Consider the following 26,240-nt stretch of genomic DNA (forward strand, 5'->3'; position numbering starts at 1 on the left):
GTTATATGCAATCATTAATATTCATAAGTGGTCAACTCCTTTATTTTACAGTTTGTCTGACAGCCAATAATTCTACTAGCAAAATGGTCCTTAAAATTATGTTGGGCATCTGTTCCTTAATTACTTAGCAAAGAGTGCCACCTATTGAATTACTGCTCTGCTACCTACGTACCTAGATTTTTCTGAACCAGAACAGTGAGATCATACAAAATAACAATTTGAAGTGAGGCTTTACGCCAATATAATCAATAATAATAATTAAATAAAAGCTACAGCATCAACCATCAGAGCAACAGCATGAGAAAGGCACTGGCAGATGGTAATGTTTTAACTTTAACCTTTGCGTCATGCAGTCGCGCTGTGAGCAGGGTTAGATGAAGAAGTAGCTATTCACCATGTGCAGTAATGATGGTTCTTCTAGATTTGTGTCTCTGTGGCTGCTCCACTTTAGGTTAGCTATATTTCTTTATTTTAAAAAAACTGTTTTAGTAAGATAGAGATATTTTTCTTTAATTGCCAGATTTTCCCCTTTCACCACTGGGGAAACCTTTATCAGATAATGCCTGGCTTGCCTGGATTTAAAAAATGTGACTCTTGCCGTGAGGTGATGCCTGTCTCAGATGGTCATTCATTGTGTGTCCGTTGTTTGGGGGAGACCCATATCTCCCCAAAATGTTCATACTGCAGTAACTGGAAAGTCAGGGCAAGGCACAACAAAGATCATCAGTGGACCCAGCCAGGGTTTCCCATACCGTTGCTGCATCTCAAGGATGGAGACATTTGGTCTCAGCAGCTTTCCATGTTGGTCTTCATCCTGTCAGTGAAGAGTGCTGGGAGGAGAAACGGTTCCCATGTACTTCCTCCTCTTCATCACTGGAGAAGGGATGTGGAGTCAGAGAAGTGGGCAATTGTTCAGTTAGTTGCCCCGGAGATCCCTCAGTACCGAGCAAGGGTAATTGCAGCAGCGAGGAGACTACTATATCCTTGCTTTGTAGAAACTGCTGTGGAGCAGTATGTTTCTGAGGTGGCAGTACCACTGATGTGGATATGGTAGGTGCCTTTGTCGAGATGGTTGGTGCCGTGGTTGGCCTGTCCATTGGTGCTGACGACTGAATGCCAGTGGGGGTGGCAATGCCTGTTGAGACGATCTCGGTGCCAATTCCCGCACCGGGGTGGTCGGTGCCGTGGAGGAAGAATGTCTCAACTCCATTCTGAAATGGCAGGGCTCAGCAGAGGTCCGCTGAAGGATGGTGCTGGAGGCGCCTGGAGTCTCAAAGGTACTCACTCTACTTGAATTCGGCACCAAAGAAAGCGACCTTGCCAGGGACCTCTTTTTTCTTTGAGTGTCCCTATTGGAGGAGGTTGTGGCTCACTTCCTGGATCATTTGGAAGGCTAAGCACTCCCATTAGCAGAAGTTTTGTTCTGCTGATGTAGATTTTGCTCCTGGAGGAGTAGGCTGAAGGGACTTCTCCATTAAAATGATTTTGAGGCAGAGATCTCTGTCATACCTTACCCTGGCTTTCAAGTTACTGAAATATGAACATTTTGGGGGATATGGGTCTCCCCCAAACAATGGACACACAATGAATGATTGTCTGAGACAGGCATTGCCTCATGGCAAGAGTCACATTTTTTAAATCTGGGCGAGCTGAGCATTGTCTCTGATAAAAGTTTCCCCAATGGGGAAAGAGGAAAATCTGGCCATTAAAAAAAAAACTCTGTATCTTACTAAAACAATTTTTTTTTATAAAGAAATCTAGCTAACCTAAAGTGGAGCACCCACAGGGACCCCACTCGAAGAAGAAACAGGGGTTAGCTCACCTGCAGCAGCCTGGAGCCCTATTTACACAAGTGCTCCCACCATTGCTCCCACTAGTGGCTACCAATGGAGGCAACAGTGAGAAAATATCTAATGCAGATGCCTTCCTAGGGAAGGGCCTTAGTCTGCAAATTTAAGAATCTAGTAAATGAAAAGAACAAAAACAAAAATAAACCCTCTACATTTAAGGATGTAACTTGCTGTCTCTCTCTCTCCAGTGGAACTACAATACATCCTAACTAGTATTTTGCCAAAGGCACTTCAATTGATTAGTTCTGTAGGTTGATTTAACAGTAGGCCAATTAGAATGCTAAAGCATGTTTGGGGACTATAAACACGGCTGCCAATTTTCACTAAAAGGATAATTTAAAGGTAACACCTTAATTCAGATCTATTCAGAAGTATTTTGGTTTGTCTCTATTTCTACAATCATCAGAGGGTAGCTGTGTTAGGGCTTGGCTACACTGGAGAGTTGCAGCGCTGTAAACCCACCACCAGCGCTGCAACTTACTCACCATCCACACTTGCAGGGCACATACAGCGCTGCATCTCCCTGGCTGCAGTGCTGGTTGTACTCCTGCTCTGCCTCGGGTATAAGGATGGCAGCGCTGGTGATGCAGCGCTGCTCCGCAAGTGTGGCCACCAAAAGCGCTGTAATTGGCCTCCGAGGTATTCGGAGGTATCCCAGAATGCCTGTTCAGCCACTCTTCCAGTTTGTTGTGAACTCCGGGGTCCCGGAGCTGCTTATCTAAAAAACAAACACAGCTAATGTTTGCTGAGCAGAGGCAGGCAGGGGAATTGCTTTGGAATGTTCACAGCTGTTTGCTTGAGGAGAGAAGCAACATGGCGGGGGGGTGGGGAGGGGAGGGTCAGTTTTGGAGAAGCTGCTTATGTGGTCTGAAGGCTATTTAGGAGTGCATAATTTGCATTTAATGAATAAGAGAGGGGTGAGGGAAGGGGTCGAAACTTTTAAAATGATTGAAGGTTGGTGCTGTGTATCTTCCAGTCCTTAGAACTTGCAAGGCAGGGAGCTGACACAGTGTCAGCTCCAAAAATCCACTCTCTCTGTCTCCCCCACACTCCCTGTCACACTCCACCCACCCCCCTCTTTTGAAAAGCACGTTGCAGCCACTTGAACGCTGGGAGAGCTGCCCATAATGCACCACTCCCAACAGCGCTGCAAATGTGGCCACACTGCAGCGCTGGTAGCTGTCAGTGTGGCCACACTGCAGTGCTTTCCCTACACAGCTGTACGAAGACAGCTGTAACTCCCAGCGCTGTACAGCTGTAAGTGTAGCCATGGCCTCTGTCTGTATCCACAAAAACAACAAGGAGTCCAGTGGCACCTTAAAGACTAACAGATGTTAAGGTGCCATCGGACTCCTTGTTGATTTTATATCTACAATGTCCAGATTCACACCATGAGGAAAATTCTTTAACATGATTTGCTCACACATCACAGGATTTTCCTTAAACATGAAATATGCTCTTCTTTACATCCAACATTTATAGCATCCCTGTTCACTGGCTTGCTGCTAGTGGCATGTCCTGGAGCAGTTTAGTTAGTATAGTTCTTTTATAGGCTTCTTCAAGTGATATTTATCAGTTACACTAATCCATTCTGAGAAACTAAATAAACCCTTGCAGTTTTTCAGTGATGCTCCACATATGTAAATGAGCTGTATATTGTTGAAGGAGAGACATGCCCAATTTCAGTCTAGTCATCTTTGCCTAATGGGACTGTCAGGTGTATCACAAGCAACAGATGCTTGTTTGACAAAGGACCTTTTTATTCTGGCTAATTAAGCAGTAGGACACACCCGCCTGTTAACAGCTCTTCTTTGTACTGGCAGTAGTGGCTGAATCATACAAATCTACAGCTAAATAGGCCACATCTTGAAAGAAGGCTAATTAACCCCTATGAGAAGGAAAAGACTATTGCACAAACCCAGCTGCTGCATGTGACAAGATTAGCATATCTTCAGCCTAATAGGCAAAACCCAAGAAAAGCAACTGTGTTAAGAATACATGTTTTACTGCAAATTTTGTGTACTCTAATATTGTTTGTTAAGCTTCCTAAAGATTATTTAATACACTCAATTTCACAGTAGGGATCCTTCTGTTTTCAACACTTTAAATACCAGACTGAATGGTTTAAGAGCCTGACCTTATCAACTATCTATCAAATAGTATTGTATAAATGCGTCAGCTTAATAGTAACTATTTGCTTTTTTATTGGGCTCCTTCATCCTGAACTAATTTACTTTTCTAAATACTAGTTTGTAAAGTTTTGTTCCACTACATACACGTTATTGTCTACACCAAATAATGTACTCAGTTTTAATTGAATGCTGAAACTAAAAGCTTGCAATTTTACTTTCAAGTGCAGCAGGAAATTTCTTTTCTCTCCTTTAGAAGGGTAAATAAAACATCTTTGAAGCCAGACTAAATTAAATCTTCTAATCACATGCAATATTGACAAGCTTTTAATGGTCAGAATGAAAACCTAATCTTAGACCTTACCTACTCATAGTAGTGAATGACTAACACTCTCATTATGAATTTCAGGCAACATAATGACTTATACAACAAAGTAAAATTCTTAGAACATGTAAGTATCAACAAATGAATTAATACAGACTGCTTAGTTCTTGAGCCATACTACAAATGTGAACCAATCTTAATAAATACTATGGATTCTTTTTATCTTTTGTATAAATTTAAATAAATAAATCAAATAAATAATGATTTCAAATAAGCTCTTACGATCTTCATTAACATTTTGTGGGCTGCATACACCTATTTCTATAATCTAGGAATTATTGTGGGAAAGTTCTATAGCTTGTGTGTTATGCAAGAGGTCGACTAGAAGATCACAATGATCCCTTCTGCCCATGGAATCTGTTAATCTATTTCTAAGGTAGAAGATAACTTCAATGCACTATTCTGAGTGGGAAAAGAAAAAAGTTTTAAACATTTTTTTTTTAATTTTAAGGAAACTAATTTGGAAAAAATTAGTCCTGGATTGTCTGTCCCCTCTGACTCACTTAGGGATAACAAAATAGACAGGAGTAGGCAGCTGGATATTTCTGAGATATGGACTGATCTTACATATTTTATTCTGCAAAATAGCTTGTTCACCATCTCGAGAGTTCTAGGGAGGAGAGAAGGAATAGCTGTGAAATTGGGGAAAGTCAATAAACTTGATTCTGTAGCTCTATACATCACTAATGCACACCTGACTACGGTACCTGGACCCAAGAGGAAAAAGCACAGACAGCTACAAACAAGCATGGACCCTTTCTGGTAATTCCCAATGGAAGAGTCACAAAAGGCACATTGACTAGAAATTTTGATTACTGGTTTACTTCTAATTTCCCATACATGTATCACTCACTAGTCATCATAATAGGGTTCCCCATCTCCAGTTAAGCACAGTATCTTTTGGCCGAAAGGATGTGGCATAGACCTCTTGCTGTGACCTACGAAAAAGTGCTTCCAAAGCTGTAGCAACATATTAGTAAAACCTGTTAGAGCATCAAAATTATATTTAATCCTGCTAGGTAATCTATCAACATTACAAATATGTCATCTTAGGAAAACTAAATTCTAAAAAACATTTCTTTAACATTCTCTCATAAGGTCTCCCAAGGCAAGATCAGACTCATAAGTAGGAAAGTTAGAAGAAAGGAAATGAACATTTCAGTCAACTATCACATTTTTCTATTCTCAGACATTATTCTGTTCACTAGATGTTTTGGCCACAACCAAGTGGAAGAAAACAAAGGAGGGAGAATCACAGGAAAGAATAAAAACTATGAATAGAGAAGGCTAAGTAAGAGTGATAAATCAACAAAACACTACTGATGGCAGGATTAGTCGGCCAAAAGTGATATCTGAAAATACCTGCACTTTTAGTCTCCAATATCTAGACACTGAACACAGTACAGAAGCCGTTTTACAGATCTCCTTGTATATTGCTTGTGCTCATTTCATCCATGAAATTTCTATCTTTCTCACATAATAGACTGTAGGCCTTCTTTAGAATGCCTGGTCACTGGCCTTACATGCTTCCATAAAGCATAACTTCAGCTATTTGGTGACAGATATTTTTGCTGTTTTTATTCCTTCCACTGAATGAAAAATGTCTTTGATTTCTTATGAACGTTTATGTCCCTACTCATTTCTAGCTTGTGTCAGTTCTTCTCGTTTTCACATCCATGTTTTGGACAATAGGACTGCAGTACAAACATTGAGATCAGTAGAAGATAGAACTCACTTTTAGTGCAAAGTCAGAGCCTATTCTCAGTAATGGCTTGTCATTATGAAAACTACAGAAAAAATGGTTACCTACCTTTTGTAACTGTTGTTCTTTGAGATGTGTTGCTCACGTCCACTCCATTCTAGGTGTGCGCGCGCCCATGTGCACAGTTGTTGGAGACTTTTGCCTTACCAGTATCTGGAGGGTCACCTGTGGCGTCCCCTTGAGTGCCGTACTCATGCGTCAATATATTAGGTGCCACTGTCCCTATGCCCTCTCAGTTCCTTCTTGCCAGCAACTCTGACAAAGGGGAAGGAGGGAGAGTAATGGAATGGACAAGAGCAACCCATCTTGAAGAACAACAGTTACGAAAGGTAGGTAGATAACTGTGTTTTCTTCTTCAAGTGCTTGTTCATGTCAATTCCATTCTAGGTAACTCACAATCAGTATCTACGGAGTGGGTTCTGAGTTCACAGCCTCCTGGCTTGCAGTACTGCCCTACTAAAGCCAGCATCATCCCAGGCCTGCTGAGTAAGTGTGTAGTGGGACGTAACCGTGTGGACAGCGAATCAGGTGGCCGCCCTGAAGATGTCCTGGAGAAGTTCCTGGGCCAGAAAAGGGGCCAAAGAAGCCTGCACCCTCGTCAAGTGAGTAGTGACAATTGCCAGGGGCAGCAGCTTCACTTGATCTTAGCAGAAGCGAATGCAGGCGGTGATCCAAGAAGAAATTCTTTGAGTGGATACAGGATGACCTTTCATCCTGTCAGCCACTACGATGAACAATTCTGTTAACTTACAGAATGGCTTGGTCCTCTGGTAAATGTAGAAGGCCACAGCCCACCTAACGTCTAAGGCACACAGTCTACGCTTCTCTTCCGATTTATGTGACTTTGGAAAGAAGACCGGTAAGTAAATGTCATGGCGTGAATGAAACAGAGACCACCTTGGGCAGAAAAGCCAGGAGCAGTCTCAGCTGGACCTTGTCCTTGTAGAAGACCGCATAAGGCGGTTTCAAGGTGAGTGCCCAAATGTCAGAGACTCGACAGGCCGAAGTCACGATGACAAGGAACACACCCTTCTAGGACAGGAAAAGGAGAGAACAGGAAGCCAAAGGCTCCAAAGGAAGAGCCATGAGCCGCAACAGCACCAGGTTCAAGTTCCATGGGGGAACAGGGTACTTGACATGTGAGTAGAGGAGTTCAAGACCCTTGAGAAATCCAGCCATCATGTCCTGGGTGGAAACCAATCTGTCCTCGAGCAGCAGATGGAAGGCTGAGAGGGCCGTGAAGTAGACCTTGGTCAATGAAAGGAACAAGCCGTGGAGCTTGAGATGCAGATGGTAGTCTAAAAACAGCTGCAACGAGGCTCGCTCTGGCCGGATGCCTTTATCCAAGGTCCAACAGGTGAACCGTTTCCACTTGGCCGGGTAGATCACTCTGGCAGCAGGCTTTCTACTTCTCAAAAGGATCTGTTGGACATCGGCCGAGCAGCTCATTCAACCACGCAGATTAGTTAGAAAAAAGGTCTATGAAGAACCACTAATGCTCTACAGTCGCTAAGGCAAAAGTCTCCGACAACTGTGCACATGGGCGCGCACACACCTCAATTCAAATGATGGTTTTGTCAGTGCTTGAAGGATTAGATTAAGTTTTCCATGATATTGATCTTGGCATTGTAGTCAGACTGATATTGTCTGCTGCTTTAGGAAACTTTTTACAACGGGGTTTCCAGCACCAATACTAGGATTCTTGATACTTAAGATGTTTATTATTGAATAACATGCACCTTCATTGAGGTTTATTTTAATGATAATATTCACCTAGCTTTGCAAGTAGTCCAGGATGATGAGGATTTGGGCTAGCTAGGGCCTAAAATCCCTTTCCTCAAGTCAGTATTTCCCATACTTTGGCATATGCAAAACACATAGCTTTTTGTCCTAAATCAAACCATGAGCTTTTTGGAATTAAGGAAATAAATTGTGAGAAGTAATTCTCTTATAAGCATCTGACACACAGCTTTTAAATTTTAGGCAATCTGAGTGAACTGCGCATCCTTGACTAAATACATTGTCCTCAGAGTTAGTATCAATGGTTGATTAATGGCTATGTCCAGTAAGTCAGGGAACGAGTCTCTTAGGCCAATAAAGTACTATTTATTAAGTGCACTACAGCTGTGGTTTTATTTTTCTGATAGTTCTTTGGAATGAGCAAAATTGGGAGGAGGATGTTTACATACGATCAAAGCTCCGAATCTGTAAAGGTGCATCTTTTCCTGCCTGTTAGATCCTTTTATTGGGGGGTGGGGAGAGGAAATGAGAGATTTCTGATTTTTTGCTGAGACAAACAGGTCTAAACCACTGCAATACCCAATATCCTGGTGGTCTGTATGAACACTCCTGCATGTGGAGTGCATTCTCCATGGTCCTTTAGTAGTCTAATTGGTTAGCTGGCTCAACAGTCTGGTTTCCCGTATACTCACAGCTATTACAACAACAACAACGAGACTGGTGGCACCTCAAAGACTAACAGATTTATTTGGGCATAAGATTTCATGGGTAAAAAACCTCACTTCTTCAGATGCATGGAGTGAAAGTGTTTTTGTGGGTACAGACTAACACAGCTACCCCAACCACAGTCTAAGTGGAATTCTGACGTAGTCTGTGTAAGCAAGTAGGGATGTCTGGAAGGTTTGAGGCACTGGTTCCAGGGTCTGGGGATGGCAGGACAACAGTCTCTCATGTCCCAAGGAAAGGTTCAGACTAGAAGTCTGAGCCTGGGAGCATGCCTTACCGACCCACAACTAAGAACAGTGACCAGGTTCTCTACAGACCCCGTTTGCTTAGAAACATATGGGAAACAGTGGCTGGGTCCATTCACAACACAGCACAGCAGCTGGTGTCCATCCAGAGGGAGACTGGGCCAGGCTGTGATAAGTATTATATAGGCTTCTTCAGAAGAGTGGGGTACTCTTATACACTACATTGGTGTACATAAGACATAACTGTCATTCTCAGTCATGATGAAGATAGCAGACAGTCTGCAGGTGTTTCATGGTCAGGTAGACTGCTCTAATTTCTAACCAATTCAGGCTCCTCTAGCCTTCTGATTCATTCCTTTGATAAGCAAGCACCCAAACTGTTAAACCCATATCTGTGTTCATCTTTGTTCTGTATAGTTCCATAACAAGGCCACCCGGAAGGGGGGGGGCAATTTGCCCCAGGCCCCGGGCACCGCAGGGGCCCCCCCCCACGAGAGTTTTTAAGGGCCCCTGGAGCAGGGTCCTTCACTCGCTCCAGGGCCCCCAGAAAACTCTCGCGGGGCCCGGGCCCCCGGAGCTTCTTCCGCTCCGAGTCTGAGTATAGCTGTAGTCCTGGTCCAGCAGCTCTGACCCCAGTAGCCTATCAGCAACACTCCAGTCACATTCTAGCTTCCATCAGTCTTGTTTACTACTTGTAGGGTGAACCCAACAAACTCCCAGATCCGAATTTTCCCCAAAACGTGTGTTCTGCACTGTCCAGCCATTTCCTGGACAGTTCAGCTATTAAAGGTTCATTGCCCCTGTAAAGCAATTTGCTACTTTGAACTGTTTGGTAACTCCAGTTAATTTAAACATAAAATACGTTTATTTAACTACACAGAGATTATATTTGTAGTCACTTAAAACCTATATATTAAACTCAGAAATTATTATAAGAGAAATAAAGATAAAATGCTTCCTAGCAGCTAAAACTTAACAAGCTAGACTTGGCTCAAGGTAAATCCTTACCAGATGTTCCCAGCAACTGCGCTGACCAAAAGTCTCAGGTCAGGATTTCCCCTGAAGTCAAAGGGCTGGTTCTTTGTCTTCTTTGGTGAAAGAGAGAGAGAGAGTGTTTTGCCTCTCACGTTTATAGTCCAGTCACCCTTTTGATATGCATTTTCCAGAGGGTTATCCCTAGACACAGGCGCCGACTTCCCTGGGTGCTCGACCCCACCTCTGCCCCAGCCCCACCCCCACTCCACCACTTCCATGCAGCCCCGCCCCTGCCGCATCCCCATTCCAACCCCTTCCCCAAAGTCCCTGCTCCAGCTCTATCCCCTCCCTGCCCCTATTCAAACCCCTTAGCTAAATCCGCTCACCAGCCTCGCCTCTTCCTCGCCTCCTCCCGAGTGCGTCACATTCCCGCTCCTCCCCATCCCTCCAACACACCACCCAACAGCTGTTTGGCAGCGGCTTGGGGGGAAGCGCTGGGAGGCAGGCGGAGGAGTGGGGATATGGTGCGCTGGGGGGGGGGGCGAAGAAAAGACTGGAGGAGGAGCTTGGCTGCCAGTAGGTACAGAGCACCCACTAATTTTTCCCCATGGGTGCTCCCGGAGCACCCATGGATTCAGTGTGTATGCCCCTAGATAAAATTCATTCCAACTGTAAGGAAGGAGACATGAAGTCTCATGATGAAAGAGGTTCCATGTTGTTTGTTTGTTAAAATGTAGATTGATCTGTTCCTGCTCCCCTTTGCTGCCAAAGAATGACCACTTGACAGGTGATTGCCAATTAACTTTGATAACATCTGGCTAGAGGTATGACGACAACCTCTCACTATTCTGGACTACACCCACACAAACAACATACCCATCATTAACTAAGGAAGTACACAGACAGAAAATCCCTTATTGTCAATACCTGAGATATCTGTATTCCTACAACAGCATTAAAAATAGTGAAATAAGTGTTCATACAACAAAATAATGAAGAGTATTAGGAAGTAATGAATGGCCTTCCTTTTGACCATGAACAACAAAAATCTCAGTTTGAAGTCAACACTTGTGCTTACTTACAAACAGAAAAAAAATTACACTAGCTATATTTTGTCTCTAGTACAAGAAAAATGTTTATAATGTCCAGTATAAGCAAAGAATTTTCATCTCTATAAATCATTGAATGCTCTTAAATGAAAGGTTTCAAATAACATTTATATTTTTTTGCCTATGATATTTAGGTTTGATGTAATTCCCAGGAATGTATTATAAAAAAAGTTTTCACTAAACTGATTTGAAGAGAAGATGACAATGATACAGCGTAGATCAGTGTTTTTCAAAGTTTGGGTTGCAACCCAGGGTGACCAGATGTCCCGATTTTATAGGGACAGTCCCGATTTTTGGGTCTTTTTCTTATATAGGCTCCTATTACCCCCCACCCACTGTCCCAATTTTTCACACTTGCTGTCTGGTCACCCTAGTCGTGGCATGTCAGGCACTGGTTTCTCTGGTCAGCACCACCTAATGGGACATTAAAAGTCCCATCAGCGGTGCTGCCCAGCTAAGGTGCCTATCTGTTCCAACACCACACTGCGCCCTAGAAGCAGCCAGCAGTGGGTCCAGCTTCTAGGCAGGGGGGCACGGGGCTCCACATGCTGCCCCCGCCCCGAGCACCAGCTCTGCACTCCTGTTGGCCGGTAATTGGCCAATGTGAACTTGGGAAGACTGGTGCCTGTGAGTGAGAGTTGTGCACCTCCACCTAGGAGCCACACTTGCTACTGGCCACTTCCGGGGCACCGCTGACCAGGAATTGCCAGAAGTAAGTCCGTGCCCCAATCTCCTGCCCCAGCCCTGAGCCCCGCCCCAAACCTGGAACCCCTTCCTGCACCCTAAAACCCTCATTCCCAGCCCCACCAAGAGCCTGCACCCCCAGCCCAGAGCCTTGACCCCCTCCCGCACCCCAACCTCCTGCCCCAGCCCGGAGCCCCCTCCCACACCCTCAACGCCTCATTCCTGGCCACGCCCTGCAGCCCTTACCCCCACACCTCAAACCTCTTCCCCAGCCCTGAACCCGTCCCACACCCCAAACCCCTCATCCCCAGCTCCATTGGGTCACGGGCATCAACAATTTTATTCAATTGGGTCCCAAGAATAAAAGTTTGAAAACCACTGGTGTAGATAACTAATGACAATGATTAATGCTGGCAATGAATTATCTGTATACAGATGACATACACAAGTTGCTTAACTATCTTTTTAAAACAGAAGCATGCAACCATTTTTTCTTCTTATTTCAAATCAAATTTAAACTGATGCTTTTTTCATACAAAGTCTGAATCAAGTTATTAAGATCTTTCAAGTTGAAGGCCTAATTCAGGGATAGTGCAATGAAGTTTGAGAACGACCCCTTCTGACAACAAAAATTACTACATGACCCCAGGAGGAGCGACCAATGCCTGAGCCCTCCTGAGACCCTGCCACCCCAGGCATGGGGGCCAAGCCTGAGCCCTACCACCCTGGGTGGGAAGGGGGCAAAGCCAAAGCCTGAGCCCCACTGCTTAAGCAAGGGAGCTGTAACCTGAGCCCTGCCACCCAGATATCTGTATTCCTACAACAGCATTAAAAATAGTGAAATAAGTGTTCATACAACAAAATAATGAAGAGTATTAGGAAGTAATGAATGGCCTTCCTTTTGACCATGAACAACAAAAATCTCAGTTTGAAGTCAACACTTGTGCTTACTTACAAACAGAAAAAAAATTACACTAGCTATTTTTTGTCTCTAGTACAAGAAAAATGTTTATAATGTCCAGTATAAGCAAAGAACGTCTAATACCAGCACTATGACCCCATTAAAATGGGGTCATAACCCACTTTGGGGTCCCGACCCAATTTGAGAATTGCTGGCCTAATTCATAATATGACCCACTTACACATGATTCATGTAACAATTTAGATAGCAGTTTGGGTCCCATTGTATTATATTCCATATAACATGTAATAAATCACAATTCCTGCCCCAAAGAGCTTACAGTCATTGAAACCACAATGTGATAGTTATAATAGTACAATCACTGACAGCAAAATACGATCTCCCCTAAGCACTACTCCCAGCTATTTCCTTTCCAATCACAAATAAAAGGGGATAGCACTGGCACTTGGACTATCCTTCCTCAGCACAATGGCCAGGTTAAATGATTTACTCCAACATCCATTATCTTAGTACCAAGAAGGAGGAGAAACAGGATTAATAATCTTGTGCAGTGAAGGTGAATCAGGTAGAGGAAAGGGAACTGGAGAGGGTAGAGGGAGATGTAGTAATATCCCACAGCCCTGAGAGAAACATGATGTAAATACACTAGTTCCATTCAGCAAAGATGTCACTACAATACAGACCTCATTATACTAGACTGGAGATCATTCCCATTAATGAGGATGAGTGAGGTTCTACTGAATAATATTTAGCAGTAAGATGGGATTGAAAAAAAAAAGATTTAGAAAAGATCAAAAATGCTTTCTGGGCTACAAAAGTAAGTACTGCTATTACAAGAATTCTAGAGCTCCTAGAAAGTTAGAAGTTGGGCTGATTTTTAGGGAATTTTTTTCTAGATACTTACAGTATGTACAAAAATGACTAACTAGTAAAAGGCACAAATTATAGGAATAAACAAAAACCAAGTCATGTCAGGTTAGAGAACAACAGTTTTGGGATACGTAAACAAGTGTCTGGTGGGGGAAGAGGAAATGATACGAAGCTCAGGAAGAACCCTCTTATGCCTAACTAATTTCAGATGATCAGAGATCCACATGGCGTATCAGTCACTTTCCAAAACTAGAATTCTATGGAAGCAATTGTTTGAGGGAGAAGCAGTGATTTAAAAACACTGGGACTGGTGTAAGAGGGTCTTAGAAAAAGTCAAATACCCTCCAGGATAAAAGAAAATATTGATCTTACAAGAATGCTCACATTACTAGTGAGTACAAAGTTTAACTGAACAACTCAACACATTATGCTTTACTGGGTATCTCTATGGGTCACTTATTGTATAGGAGCACTTTCAGAATAATGCAAAGTATTACATTCCACTGTGCTCCCTGTGCTGCTAGAAGTGGGTTAAAGCAACCCCTTCAAATGAGACTTTACTATTCATTACCAAACAGTAGGTCAGCAGTTTGAATTATTTTCTGCAGCTAACACAAAACAAAAATCCTATCAAAAGAAGACGGATCATTCCTTTGTGTGAAGAACTGATATTTGCTCTTATCATCATCATCATTATTTATTTTTGTTATTGTAGAGCTTAGGAGCCCTAGTCATGGATTAGGACCCTACTATGCTAGACTCTGTACAAACACAGAACAAAAAGTTGGTTCTTGACCCAAGAGCTTGCTGCTGTTTAAGAAATCTCCCAAATCACTATTACACAAAATTCTTACTTTTATTGATAAAAGGAAACACTGATAAGGTGTCAAAGTTACAAGACAACATAGGAGCTTTCTACTCACCGTAGTCCCACCATAGTCCTATTAACTTATTCCTTTCACAGTCTTTTAGGCTAGCTCTACACGGCAAACCTTACAGCTGTGCCATTAAGATACTAAGGCCTTGGCTACACTGGAGAGTTGCAGCGCTGGTGGCGTCTTTACAGCACTGCAACTTACTCACTGTCCACACTTGCAAGGCACATACAGCGCTGGCTGGTTGTACTCCTCCTCTGCCTGAGGAATAACAACTGCAGCGCTGGTGATGCAGCGCTACTCCACCAGTGTGGCCACCAAAAGCTGTTATTGGCCTTCAGAGGTATTCGGAGGTATCCCAGAATGCCTGCTCAGCCACTCTACTCATCAGTTCAAACTCTACTGCCCTGGCCTCAGGTGACCTGCCCTTTAAATGCCCCTGGGAATTTTAAAAATCCCTTTCCTGTTTGCTCAGCCAGGTGTGGAGCGCAATCAGTGAATCTTTGCAGGTGACCATGCCTCCATGCGCCAAACGAGCCCCAGCATGGAGCAATGGCGAGTTGCTGGACTTCATCAGTGTTTGGGGGGAGGAAGCTGTGCAGCCACAGCTGTGCTCCAGCCGTAGGAATTATGATACCTATGGGCAGATATCAAGGGCCATGCTGGAAAGGGGCCATGACCAGGATGTGATGCGGTGCAGTGCAGGATTAAAGTGAAGGAGCTGCGGAGTGCCTATTGCAAAGCCCGTGAGGGAAACCGCCGCTCTGGTGCTGCCCCCATGACCTGCCGTTTTTACAAAGAGCTGGACATGACCCCACCGCCAATCCGAGGACCACCATGGACACTTCAGAGCGGGGGAGGGAAGGTGGAGGCGGAGGAGGGGGAGGAGGAAACCGACAGTGAGGGTATTGGGGTAGGGGGAGACACCCCAGAGTCCTAGGAGGCATGCAGCCAGCAGCTCTTCTCAAGCCAGGAGGAAGGCAGCCAGTCGCAGCAGCCAGTACTTGGTGAAGGACAAGCAGAGGAGCGGGTTCCCTGTAAGCAGCTTTTATTTTCAGGATGGAAATGTTTCGGGAGAGGAGGGAGGGTTAGGGCTGCATGCATGCATGCATGCCTAGATGTGGAATAGCCCATTGATGTGGTCTATCATGTCGCGGTAATCGGCCTCGGTAATCTCTTCAAAAGTTTCAGCCAGAGCGCGGGCAATACTCTTCCGCAAGTTTATAGGGAGAGCCACTGTGGTCCTTGTCCCAGTCAGGCTAATGCGTCCGCGCCACTGTGCCGCGAGGGGTGGGGGGACCATTGCTGCACACAGACAAGCTGCATAGGGGCCAGGGCAGAATCTGCATTGCTGTAGAAGACCCTCTTGCCCTTCCCAGGTGACCTGCAGCAGCGAGATATCTTCCAGAATTAACTCCTGTGGAAAATGTTGGGAGAGTGTTCAGTGTAGGTGTCCCCTGCAGCAGTTTGCTTTCCCCAACACACAGAAACCCCAGCACAGCCCTGAAGCAATCATTCCCCCTTCCCAGGTGACCCAAAGCAGCGAGATATCTTCCAGGATTAACTCCTGTGGAAAATGTTGGGAGAGTGTTCAGTGTAGGTATCTCCTGCAGTAGTTTGCTTTCCCCAATGCACAGAAACCCCAGCACAGCCCTGAAGCAATCAGTCCCCATTACTCACCATTTCGGGGCTCCTGTGGGTTATATGTGCTTTCTTTGGTATGGGAAAATTATGCTAAAATGAAGACTGTAAACTCCTTCACTGTGTGGGAATAACTGTCTGAGATATAAACAATGCTGCTTCTGTTAACTGTAGCCTTTTTTTCCTTTCCACAAGCGACCTTGAGATCTCAGCTGCCCGTGTTAACAGCAGCTCAAAAGACTCCAAAACCTGTGGAAGAAGCCGCGAAAAAGCAAAGACAAGCTGCTGCAAACAGTTATGGATCACTCTGCCAGAGAGAATAAAAAACTACAGGACTGGAGGGAAAGGGAAAGCAGGATCCGCCAGAGAAACGCAGCGGCCAGGAAGAAAAGCACAAAGCAGCTGATAAGTATCCTGATGCGCCAAGCGGACTCTATCCAGGCACTCGAAGCCATGCAGGCAGAGCACTACTGCACGGCCCCGCCCCTGTCCCAAAGCTCTTTCCCTTGTGCCCCAATGTCAGCTCCAAACCCCCTTCCCCAGCATTCAGGTTCTTACCTCCACCAGCTGCCTCCAACACCTGTACGTTCACCAACCAGCCCTGAGAACTACGACCCTTACCCTCTGCTCTCAACCCCCATCACCATGCAGTATAGGCATCCTGAAGTGCAGCAGTCATTGCACAGCACTCCAGACATGACATATTCAAACCTGTGACTGTACAGTTCCCCACCACACCTCCTTGTCCTTTTAGGTTCCCAAAATGTTGTGTGTCTGTCAATAAACTTATTTTCTTTTCAATAAATGAATTCTTGGCTTTGAAAACAGTCTTTATTATTGCAGAAAGTCAAAGATACCTTAGCCCAGGAAAGAAACAGGCACTGCAAATCAGCTTAGGAAAAGCAGATTCCTACTAACATTGTAAGCACTGCACTTCACTCCCGTGCAAGGCACCAAACATACTGTTGGTTTTCAGCCTCAAATTCCTCCCTCAAGGCATCCCTGATCCTTGAAGCCCTGTGCTGGGCCTCTCTAGTAGCCCTGCTCTCTGGCTCTGCAAATTCAGCCTCCAGGCGTTGAACATCAGAGGTCCATGCCTGACTGAATGTTTCACCCTTCCCTTCACAAATATTATGGAGGGTACAGCACGCGGATATAACCACAGGGATGCTGCTTTCCCCCAAGTCTAGCTTGCCAGACAGAAATCGCCAGCACCCTTTTAAACGGCCAAAAGCACACTCCACAGTCATTTGGCACCGGCTCAGCCTGTAGCTGAACCGGTCCTTGCTCCTGTCAAGCTTCCCTGTATACGGTTTCATGAGCCAAGGCATTAACGGGTAAGTGGAGTCTCCAAGGATCACAATGGGCATTTCAACGTCCCTTACCGTGATCTTCCGGTCTGGGAAAAAAGTCCCTGCCTGCAGCTTCCTGAACAGGCCAGTGTTCCGAAAGATTCGTGCATCATGCACCTTTCCAGGCCAGCCTGTGTTAATGTCAATGAAATGCCCACAGTGATCCACAAGCGCCTGGAGAACCATAGAGAAATACCCCTTCCGTTTAACATACTCGGATGCTAGGTGGGGTGGTGCCAGAATAGGAATATGCGTCCCGTCTATCGCCCTTCCACAGTTAGGGAAACTCATTTGTGCAAAGCCATCCACAATGTCCTGCACGTTCCCCAGAGTCACGGTTCTTCTTAGCAGGATGCGATTAATGGCCCTGCAAACTTGCACCAAAACGACTCCAGTGGTCGACTTTCCCAGTCCAAACTGGTTCGCGACCGATCGATAGCTGCTTGGAGTTGCCAGCTTCCAGATTGCAATAGCCACCCGCTTCTCCACCGGCAGGGCAGCTCTCAATCGCGTGTCCTTGCGTCGCAGGGTGGGTGCGAGCTCAGCACACAGTCCCATGAAAGTGGCTTTTCTCATCCAAAAGTTCTGCAGCCACTGCTTGTCATCCCTGACTTCCATGACGATGTGATCCCACCACTCAGTGCTTGTTTCCCGAGCCCAAAAGCGGCGTTCTACGGTGCTGAGCATTTCCATCAAAGCCACAAGCAATGTTGTGTCATACACGTCAGGCGACTCGCAATCATCATCGGACTCCTCATTACTTTGGAGCTTAAGGAATAGCTCAACTGCCAAACGTGATGTACTGGCGAGAATCATCAGCATACTCCTCAGCAGTTCGGGCTCCATTTCCCACAGAAATCGCACTGCACAGAAATCATTTGGAGAGTCACAATGGTGCCAAACGTGGATGGAAAAGCAAGGACTGCTGGGATGCAAAGCGATGCATCACGGGGCATTGGGACAGGAAGTAGAAATGACCCGCACCCTTCCGTCCCCTTCCCACAACCCACGGCGCCAAAATGGAATGAGGTACTCTGTGGGATAGCTGCCCATAACGCACCACTCCCAACACCGCTGCAAATGCTGCAAATGTGGCCACACTGCAGCGCTGGTAGCTGTCAGTGTGGCCACACTCCAGACCTTCCCCTACACAGCTGTACGAAGACAGCTGTAACTCCCAGCGCTGCAGACCTCCAAGTGTAACCAAGGCCACAGAGTAGCCACTCTCCTGCCGACAAAATAAAACCAACTCAATGAGGGACAATAGCTTTGTGAGCAGGAGAGTGTCTCCCACCAACAAAGTGCTGTCCATACCAGCGGTTTTCATCAGTCAAACTTTTGTCAGTTGGGAATGTTTTTTTTCACACCTCTGAGAGACAAAAGTTTTACAGATGAAAGTGCAGTGTGGACATAGCCTTAGTTGTAGATACTCTCCAGGTTAAATACAGCAGTATAGATTGTCAAATGCTGCTGCTCTCTGGGACTGAATTACACCACAGTGCACCAGAAGAGTCACAAAAATCATACTCTCCATCTTGGATTCATTTCTTCTGAGAAATAAGATATTGAACGTTTTTTAATGCTTCATTTCATACTGAAAATTCACTTTGCAGGGACAGGACAGCTCAGGAGGTTGGTACTGGAGATGGTCTTTCAGCTCTAGGGAAGTAGTTACTGAAATTCTTCCTGTGGCCATATGTTCATCAAATTCCAATGAGCTGTCATGCAAAGATAGCCTTGGGGCAAGAATGGCAAATCAGAAACAATTCACAGGACTTTGACTAGGAAGATGAAAGGGAAATAATCCAAACCTAAATCCCTTTTGACAGACCACAAACTAATCTGGTTCTCCACCCCAGAAACCCAACATCTCTCCAATGCCCCTGCCATACAATTCTCCTGCACAGAAAAAGGGCAGGTCTACAGTACTGCTTATGTCATTATAATGTACTTAGCTCGGGGGTATGAAAAAGCCACTTCCCTGAGCAATGCAAGTTATGGCAACCTAAGTGCTGTTCTCGGCGGGAAACACTCTCCTGCCAACATAGCTTCCGCCTCTTGCGAAGATGGAGTAATTATGCCATCAGAAGAGCTCTCTCCTGTTGGCATAGAGCAGGGGGTCTCAAACTCAAATGACCACGAGGGCCACATGAGGACTAGTACATTGGCCCGAGAGCCGCATTTCTGACACCTCAGCCAAGCCCCCACTCCACCCGTTCTATGAAGCCCCGCCCCTGCCCCGCCTCTTCCCACACCTTCCCTGAATGTGGGGAGTAGGGGTGGACAAAAGACCAGAGGATTTGCACAGCAGTGGATCCTCCGGCCCAACCCCTTTAACCATTGCATAATTCCACACAGAGCTTCTGATCATACCAGACTCAACCATACAGATTCACACCCCACTTGCACAAAAGAATCCCAAAGGATAGGGGCACACACTCTTCATTTCTCATGTACAACCCACAGGCAATGCCCTTTTACTCAGGTTTTGCTTGTGGGACCAAGTGCAGCTCTAAAAAGCAGAAAGCAAATTAATCTATTTTATGCACCTTTCACTTCAGCTATTATAAATATTAGCAATTTATTACCAATGTTATAAGACTATAAAACTGATAGCAATTAATCAAACTAGTATTAACTATTTTTATTTAATGAGCAAATAGTTTCTGTCGTGACGCCCGGGTAAATGGCCTCTTCTGAGACTTTTCTAGTCCCACAAGTAACCCTCCTTTCAAGTTTCAGGACCATGCCTCCACAACTCTTTGAAGTGAGACCGCATGATCCAATCACACTGGCTGGATCTCAGAGTTACATCTGCCCCTCCCCAGTTGGCAGCAATGATACCTAGCAGGCCCAGTGACTTTGGCAACTGCAAGAGTTTCCCTTTAGGAATTTATGGACATTAATAGTATGCATGACCCAGATTCAGCTTCTTCAAAACAATGTATGATTTATTTGCCAAAAGGCAGAGAATGCTAAGAGAAATGGATTTAAAACAACAGAAAGACTTGTATGCATATTGTCTCACCAACACCTGGAATTCCTCTCGAGCCTGCAGGTAGACTGACTTACTCTTGCTGCCCCCCATTCTCTTGAGGACCAACATAACGCTTCAGACTCTGACTCCCAGTCAGTCTGTGTCAGCCTGCAGCAGCTGACAACTCCCCCCACCCCTTTCTGCAGATTACCATATACAATGTTTTAGTAGTCACTTGAATCGTAGGCCTTGGCTACACTGGCGCTTTACAGTGCTGCAACTTGCTCGCTCGGGGATGTGAAAAAAACACACCCCTGAGCGCAGCAAGTTACAGCACTGCAAAACGCCAGTGTAAACAGTGCCCCAGCACTGGGAGCGCGGCTCCCGGCGCTGCAAGCTAATCCCCATGGGGAGGTGGAGTACCTGCAGCGCTGGGAGAGCTCTCTCCTAGCACTGGCGCCGCGACCACACTCGCACTTCAAAGTGCTGCTGCGGCAGCGCTTTGGAGTTTTGAGTGTAGCCAAGCCCTTAGAGGTATCCTGGCTTGCCAGCCTGAAGGCAGCCAAGTAGGGGCATTCCTCAATTAACAGCTCCCTCAATTGTTCTCTTAAGAAGCCATGGTATTCTCTAAGATAGTAACTTATCTTTGCCATTGTTTTGCCTTTTCTGCTTGGTCTTTGTAACTCCATAGCCAGGAACCCATCATAAGCAAAACACACAGAGAGGTATGCACACTCTTTATGCAAAATAATAGATATTTTCCATTTTGTCACATCTTCCTGCAGCATATTTTTCATGAATATGAATGTATAATAAAAATATGTTATTGAATTGTAAGACACTTAGGCCAGGTCTTGACTAAGAAGTTAAGTCAACCCAGTTATGTGGCTCAGGGGTGTGAAAAATCCACACTCCCAAGTGACTCAGTTAAGTTCAGCTAGCTCCCAGTGTAGACAGTGATAGGTCAATGAAAGCATTCTTCTGTCAACCTAGCTAACACATCTCCGATAGGCGGATTAGCTACAGTGATGGTAAAATCCCACCCATGGCTGTAGCGAGTGGCTACACTGAAACACAACATTAGGTGTAGATGTAGCCTAAAACTAAACAGCAGTAGTTATATCCCTTCTAAAACCTTAGTGTATATACCTAATGCTAAAAAACATAACAAAACAAAAAAATAAATATAATCATTACTCAGTTATTACATAGGAAACAGTTTATAAAATAACTGCTATCAACTACGCTGTAGAAAACATTAAGATAAATCAAGAATTCCAGCTGGAACTTTTTATCCATAAAATACAGTATGGTTAAATCCAATTTTTATATGCTCATTATTCTAAACCAACGGTGACAAATCTATCACTAAAATAAATAATAATAAATAGTAATAATAACGTTAAGGTTGCAAAGTAAAAAACTCAAAAATTAGAAAATGCCAGAATGAAGGCTGCTGGTGCACCTCTAATTTTGGCCTGTGCGCCATATATATTATGATCGTCTTTAATTACGATTGCAAATTTTTTTCATAGTAGTAAGTAATATGCTTGTTACTATTTGCAGGATCAGGCCCTAAATAGACAACATATCAAGGATGGATGGATGGAGGAAAGAAACAAAAAACCTAAGGGATTGATGGCATTAAGCATGAGACTTGTTTGTTCCACTTTTTTTGTACAGACTTTTTATTTGTTCTTGTCTATGTCACTATTTGTTAACACTTCTCTAAGGAGAGAACTAGGCTTTATAGGCCCCAAGCAGTTTTAAAGAGGGACTTTGGCAAAGAGAATGATTACATGGCAAATTAGGTCAAGAAAGATACAGATCAGAGATGTAGGAAGGTGCATAAGAACTCCATCATGCTTTCTTTAATAAAAATCACACACAAAGCAACCATTATTTCACAGGAAGCAATTTAAAATGTCAACTATATCCTCATTTTAAATATTTAGTTGTTTTGTGACAAATTAATGAAACGGCAATATTGCACTCTTAATTGGCTAAGCACCATTAACCTTTTCCAAGGCTCCCAGCTTGCAGATTTGAGTCAGCTTAGTTGGCATGCTGCCTTAATTATCCTGGGGACTGGAATATAAGCTTCACTATACTCAAGACATACTACTTTGTTTTTTTCACTATTTGTCAGCCTACCCAAAAATCGTAACTACAAGTCCTCACATATTGAAACTCTACTTTGAGGTTGGGTGCAAATGCATTTCAAGGGAATTGAAATGTCAAAGGGATGATGCGTCTGTGAACATGGCTGAATATCTTGATAGTCACAGCAATACTTGTGACCTGTTCATAATTGAAAAACAAAAAGTGCCAAAGAATACATGGGAAGAAATTGGCCTAGTTCATACTAATAAAATAATAATACATTGTAATATTAGAGTCCTTTTTCTTGATATAACTACTCGAGCAGCTAGACTTTTAAAACTCAGTAATAAAAGCAGATAATGAATCTTAGGACACTGAACAGACCACCCTTAACAGATCCTTATTCAGTTTTCCCTGTAATATTAATAACAATGTGTAAACTGTCTATAGCTACAATATTAGAATAGTATACCTTCCAGGATATCTGTTTAGAAAGAGCCTCCTCTCCCTATTCCTCCCCAATCCAATAAAAGCAAGGCAGAGTCCTCAATTAAAATATGAAACTAACTTCACCCCTAACCCACACAACACATGCGGACCAAAAAGTTTCCTGGTGGATTCCACTGTTGAAAACATGCCAGATCTTGCTCTTTCAATAGTCACAATAGTCAACTCACATGGCATTAGAAAAGAGAAAGTGTGTGTTAAGGAGTCACTCCTTGCGAACGGAAAACAATTTTTATCATATGAAAAATATTCTAAAGCTAGAGTTAATTCTCAGTTCCTTTGGTTCACTCTTAATAATTCTCAAGATATTAGTATGTCAGCGAACACAGATCTGGCTTTTTGCATCATGCTGTTGAATGCAAAGTCAGGAGCAAAGAAAGCTACCATAATAAATCTACGACTTGATCAAGAATGAGGTCTCAGAGTATGGCTACACAGCAAACACTCCAAAAAACCCATGGCAGCAAGTCTCAGAGCCCAGGTCAACTGACTTAGGCTCATGGGTCTAAAAATAACTGTGTAGACATTTGGGCTTAGGATAGAATCCAGGCTTTAAAAACCAGCAAGGACAGAGGGCCTGTGAGCCCTCACTCCAACCCAAGCATCTACACTGCCACACTTAGCCACAGCAAGAGCCTGATTCAGTTGACCTGGGTTCTGAGACTCTTCTCCTACCGAGTTTTCTTTGTTGTGTAGATGCATCCCAGCTTAACATGCATAACCAAGACCTGGTTGGAAATACTGCAAGACTGCTGTTGACACTGTTTTCCACATGGATATATGTTCCACATGACATAATGTAATCCTAGGGGAATTCTGCACCACTGCATGTGCGCAGAATTAATGTCCCCTGCAGATTTCTTTGCTTCGTCACAAAAAAATGGAGAAGCAAGGATATTTGCGGAGGACACACAGTATTCAACATTTCCCAAGCAGCCCAGGTATGTCTGTTTGAGCACCTGGAGAAGGTGGCGGAGACATAAATCAGCGCGGGGACGAGGTCTGGGCATGCCTGTGAGTGAAACTCCGTCCCTCTCGCTGACTATTGTGGCACACCCAGCAAGGAAGAATAGGGCTTCGGACTGTTTGGAAGTAGGCATGAGGTAGGCTCTGTCCCCTTACACAGAGCAGAAAATATATTCGTCTGCCTGCATAGTTGTTACTATTATTGTTAGTTAATCGTTCCCATTCTTAGTGAATTCCCTCACTAGCATAAAACAGGCATAAAAGTTTTAAGGCTCCTTTATATTGCCACAGTGGTGTGAAGGGGGCTTATTGTAAACAACAGTAAGGGAATCCTCAGCTAGGAAGATCTATGTGCTTTGTTGCTTTTTTCCTGTGCCAGAGTGTCACAATGGGGTTAGATTACAGCTCAGGATCTATTATACTTACCCATTTAAAAAAAAAAGACCTTGAGGACAAATAAAATGTTTATCAAGCAGTCAACAAAATGTCAGGACAGTCAGAACCAAGCATTTCCCAAAGTAGCTAGCAAGGACTATAACTGGAATGCAGGGTACTGGTTACCAAACATTTGTAACTTAACTTTCATTTCTTTAGGAAATGCTAAATAGTTATTGTGACTTTTTTCTGTATTGTAGTTGAAATAAATTACCAAAATAATTGAAACTGGCATGATTATATTGTGTTATTTTGACAAACAAAATATGCAGCATTTAGCAGAATTTTTAATTTTTTGGTGCAGAATTGCCTCAGGAGTAATGAGGGAGCATAAGGAGAAGATGCAGTTGGACCTTCTTCAATCTTACCTCAAATACAGGAAATTCCACACCTGAAAGCTAGATATGACTGAATGTGTCTGCCTGTGAAAATGACCTGGGATGGTTTCAGGACAAAATTAGCATGGAAGTATCGGTCAACCCTCTCAAACAAAACGATGTTCCTGTTTTATTGTTCTGTGACAATTACGTGGACTTTGTGCTTAACTTCTCAAAAAACAGTATAATTCTTTGGGTCCCATAATACAGCCATTAGTTTCTCTTCTTTCAAAAGAACTTTTCAGGTAATGAATAGACATCTAGACAACAAGGCTTTTTTGCTAACTTATTCTCACAAGAGGTATAAAATGTATTATTAAAATTCTATTAAATCCTGGAAACACCACCACTTAAACGTACCCAAAATTATCAGTACAGTACATGTATTAGAGTTGTAATTTCCCAAAGAAAAAAACCTAAGCTAAATTAATTTAAAAATAAAATTTTATATTTTCCTAAAGCATCCCAAAGGGATAGTGGATTAGTGTTAGTACTTATATGTAGGAGGATACAAGTTAAAGTGATATCTGCATTAGATTGTTGCTCCCCAGGCCAGGTGGGAAATTCTTTACAGAAAATTACAGAACACAATGTAATTTTGTACCTTCTAGGGAAGCTAATCATGGAGAGGAGAATCTATAATGCAAGTTTTGTTTGCTCATATGGCTTTACTATATTAATGGATGTAATATCCTGTATTGATAACCCTGTAATTCAATTATTTATTTTTCTCTTGGTGTCTTCATAAAGTATATCTGACAACTATAACAAGAAATGGGACATTAAAATGTGATATACCTATTATATTAGAAAATACAGAGACCTATGAAACACATTTGCCTCATACTTGCAAAATGTACAATAAATTACTTTTGAATCAATAAACATTTTGCAGCCTTCAGCCTACCATATACAGTGATTAGATTGCCCTGGTTGCTCCATGGACTGTGAAAGGCCAACCTGCTTGTCAAAACTTTACCCCTCAGAATGTCAGTGATAAATGTTAAAACATAAATCTAGAATGTGGCATTTAAAGGATACAAATTATGGCTACAAACACTCATACAGTAGTTTGAAATTTTTATCAAAAGGTACAGTTGACTCCATTTTAAAAATAGACATTACCATTCAGAAGTTCCTTCAATGAAAGATATTACCTCATCCTTGACTCTTTAATATCCTGGGATCAAGATAGCTACAACATTGCATACTACTATTCAGTAATATTTCCCTTAGTGAGGTATTTCATATTCTTAGAATAAAAATTGCTGTAAATATGATTGTTAAAACTCCAGTTTTTAAACGGTACTGTCTTTTATAAAACATAAATTTGTATGCTTATATTTATAGATATCAAAACAGATATCTCTATATAATCAGACAGATAAACAAACTCACAGGCTTGTATTGAGCACTATTACAAAACCCCCAAAATAAGACATCACATATCAATAAAACAGCTCAAGCTACCTCCACTTGCTCCCAGCTGGTCAATAAAATAACCAACCAAGCAACCAAATGTATATCTATTTTTACGATAAATCAGTATTTTTCCTCTTGAAACACCAGGAAAAGTAAATATATACATAAATTCCTAAAAACATATTTTA

At 43.4% G+C, this 26,240-nt stretch overlaps 1 protein-coding gene across 1 annotated transcript in view; it reads right to left on the reverse strand.

Annotated features, from left to right (window-relative positions):
* Positions 1 to 9,931, reverse strand: part of RFX3 (regulatory factor X3) — a 126,197-nt gene extending 116,266 nt beyond the window's left edge. Inside the window, exon 1 of the mRNA XM_030566805.1 lies at positions 9,846 to 9,931. The gene's annotated coding sequence lies outside the window, so the exon portion shown is untranslated. The remainder of the gene's footprint in view (positions 1 to 9,845) is intronic.
* Between the last annotated feature and the right edge of the window lie 16,309 nt (positions 9,932 to 26,240).

This window comes from Gopherus evgoodei, chromosome 6, assembly GCF_007399415.2.
Source record: "Gopherus evgoodei ecotype Sinaloan lineage chromosome 6, rGopEvg1_v1.p, whole genome shotgun sequence".
In the NCBI taxonomy this organism is placed as follows: Eukaryota; Metazoa; Chordata; order Testudines; family Testudinidae; genus Gopherus; species Gopherus evgoodei.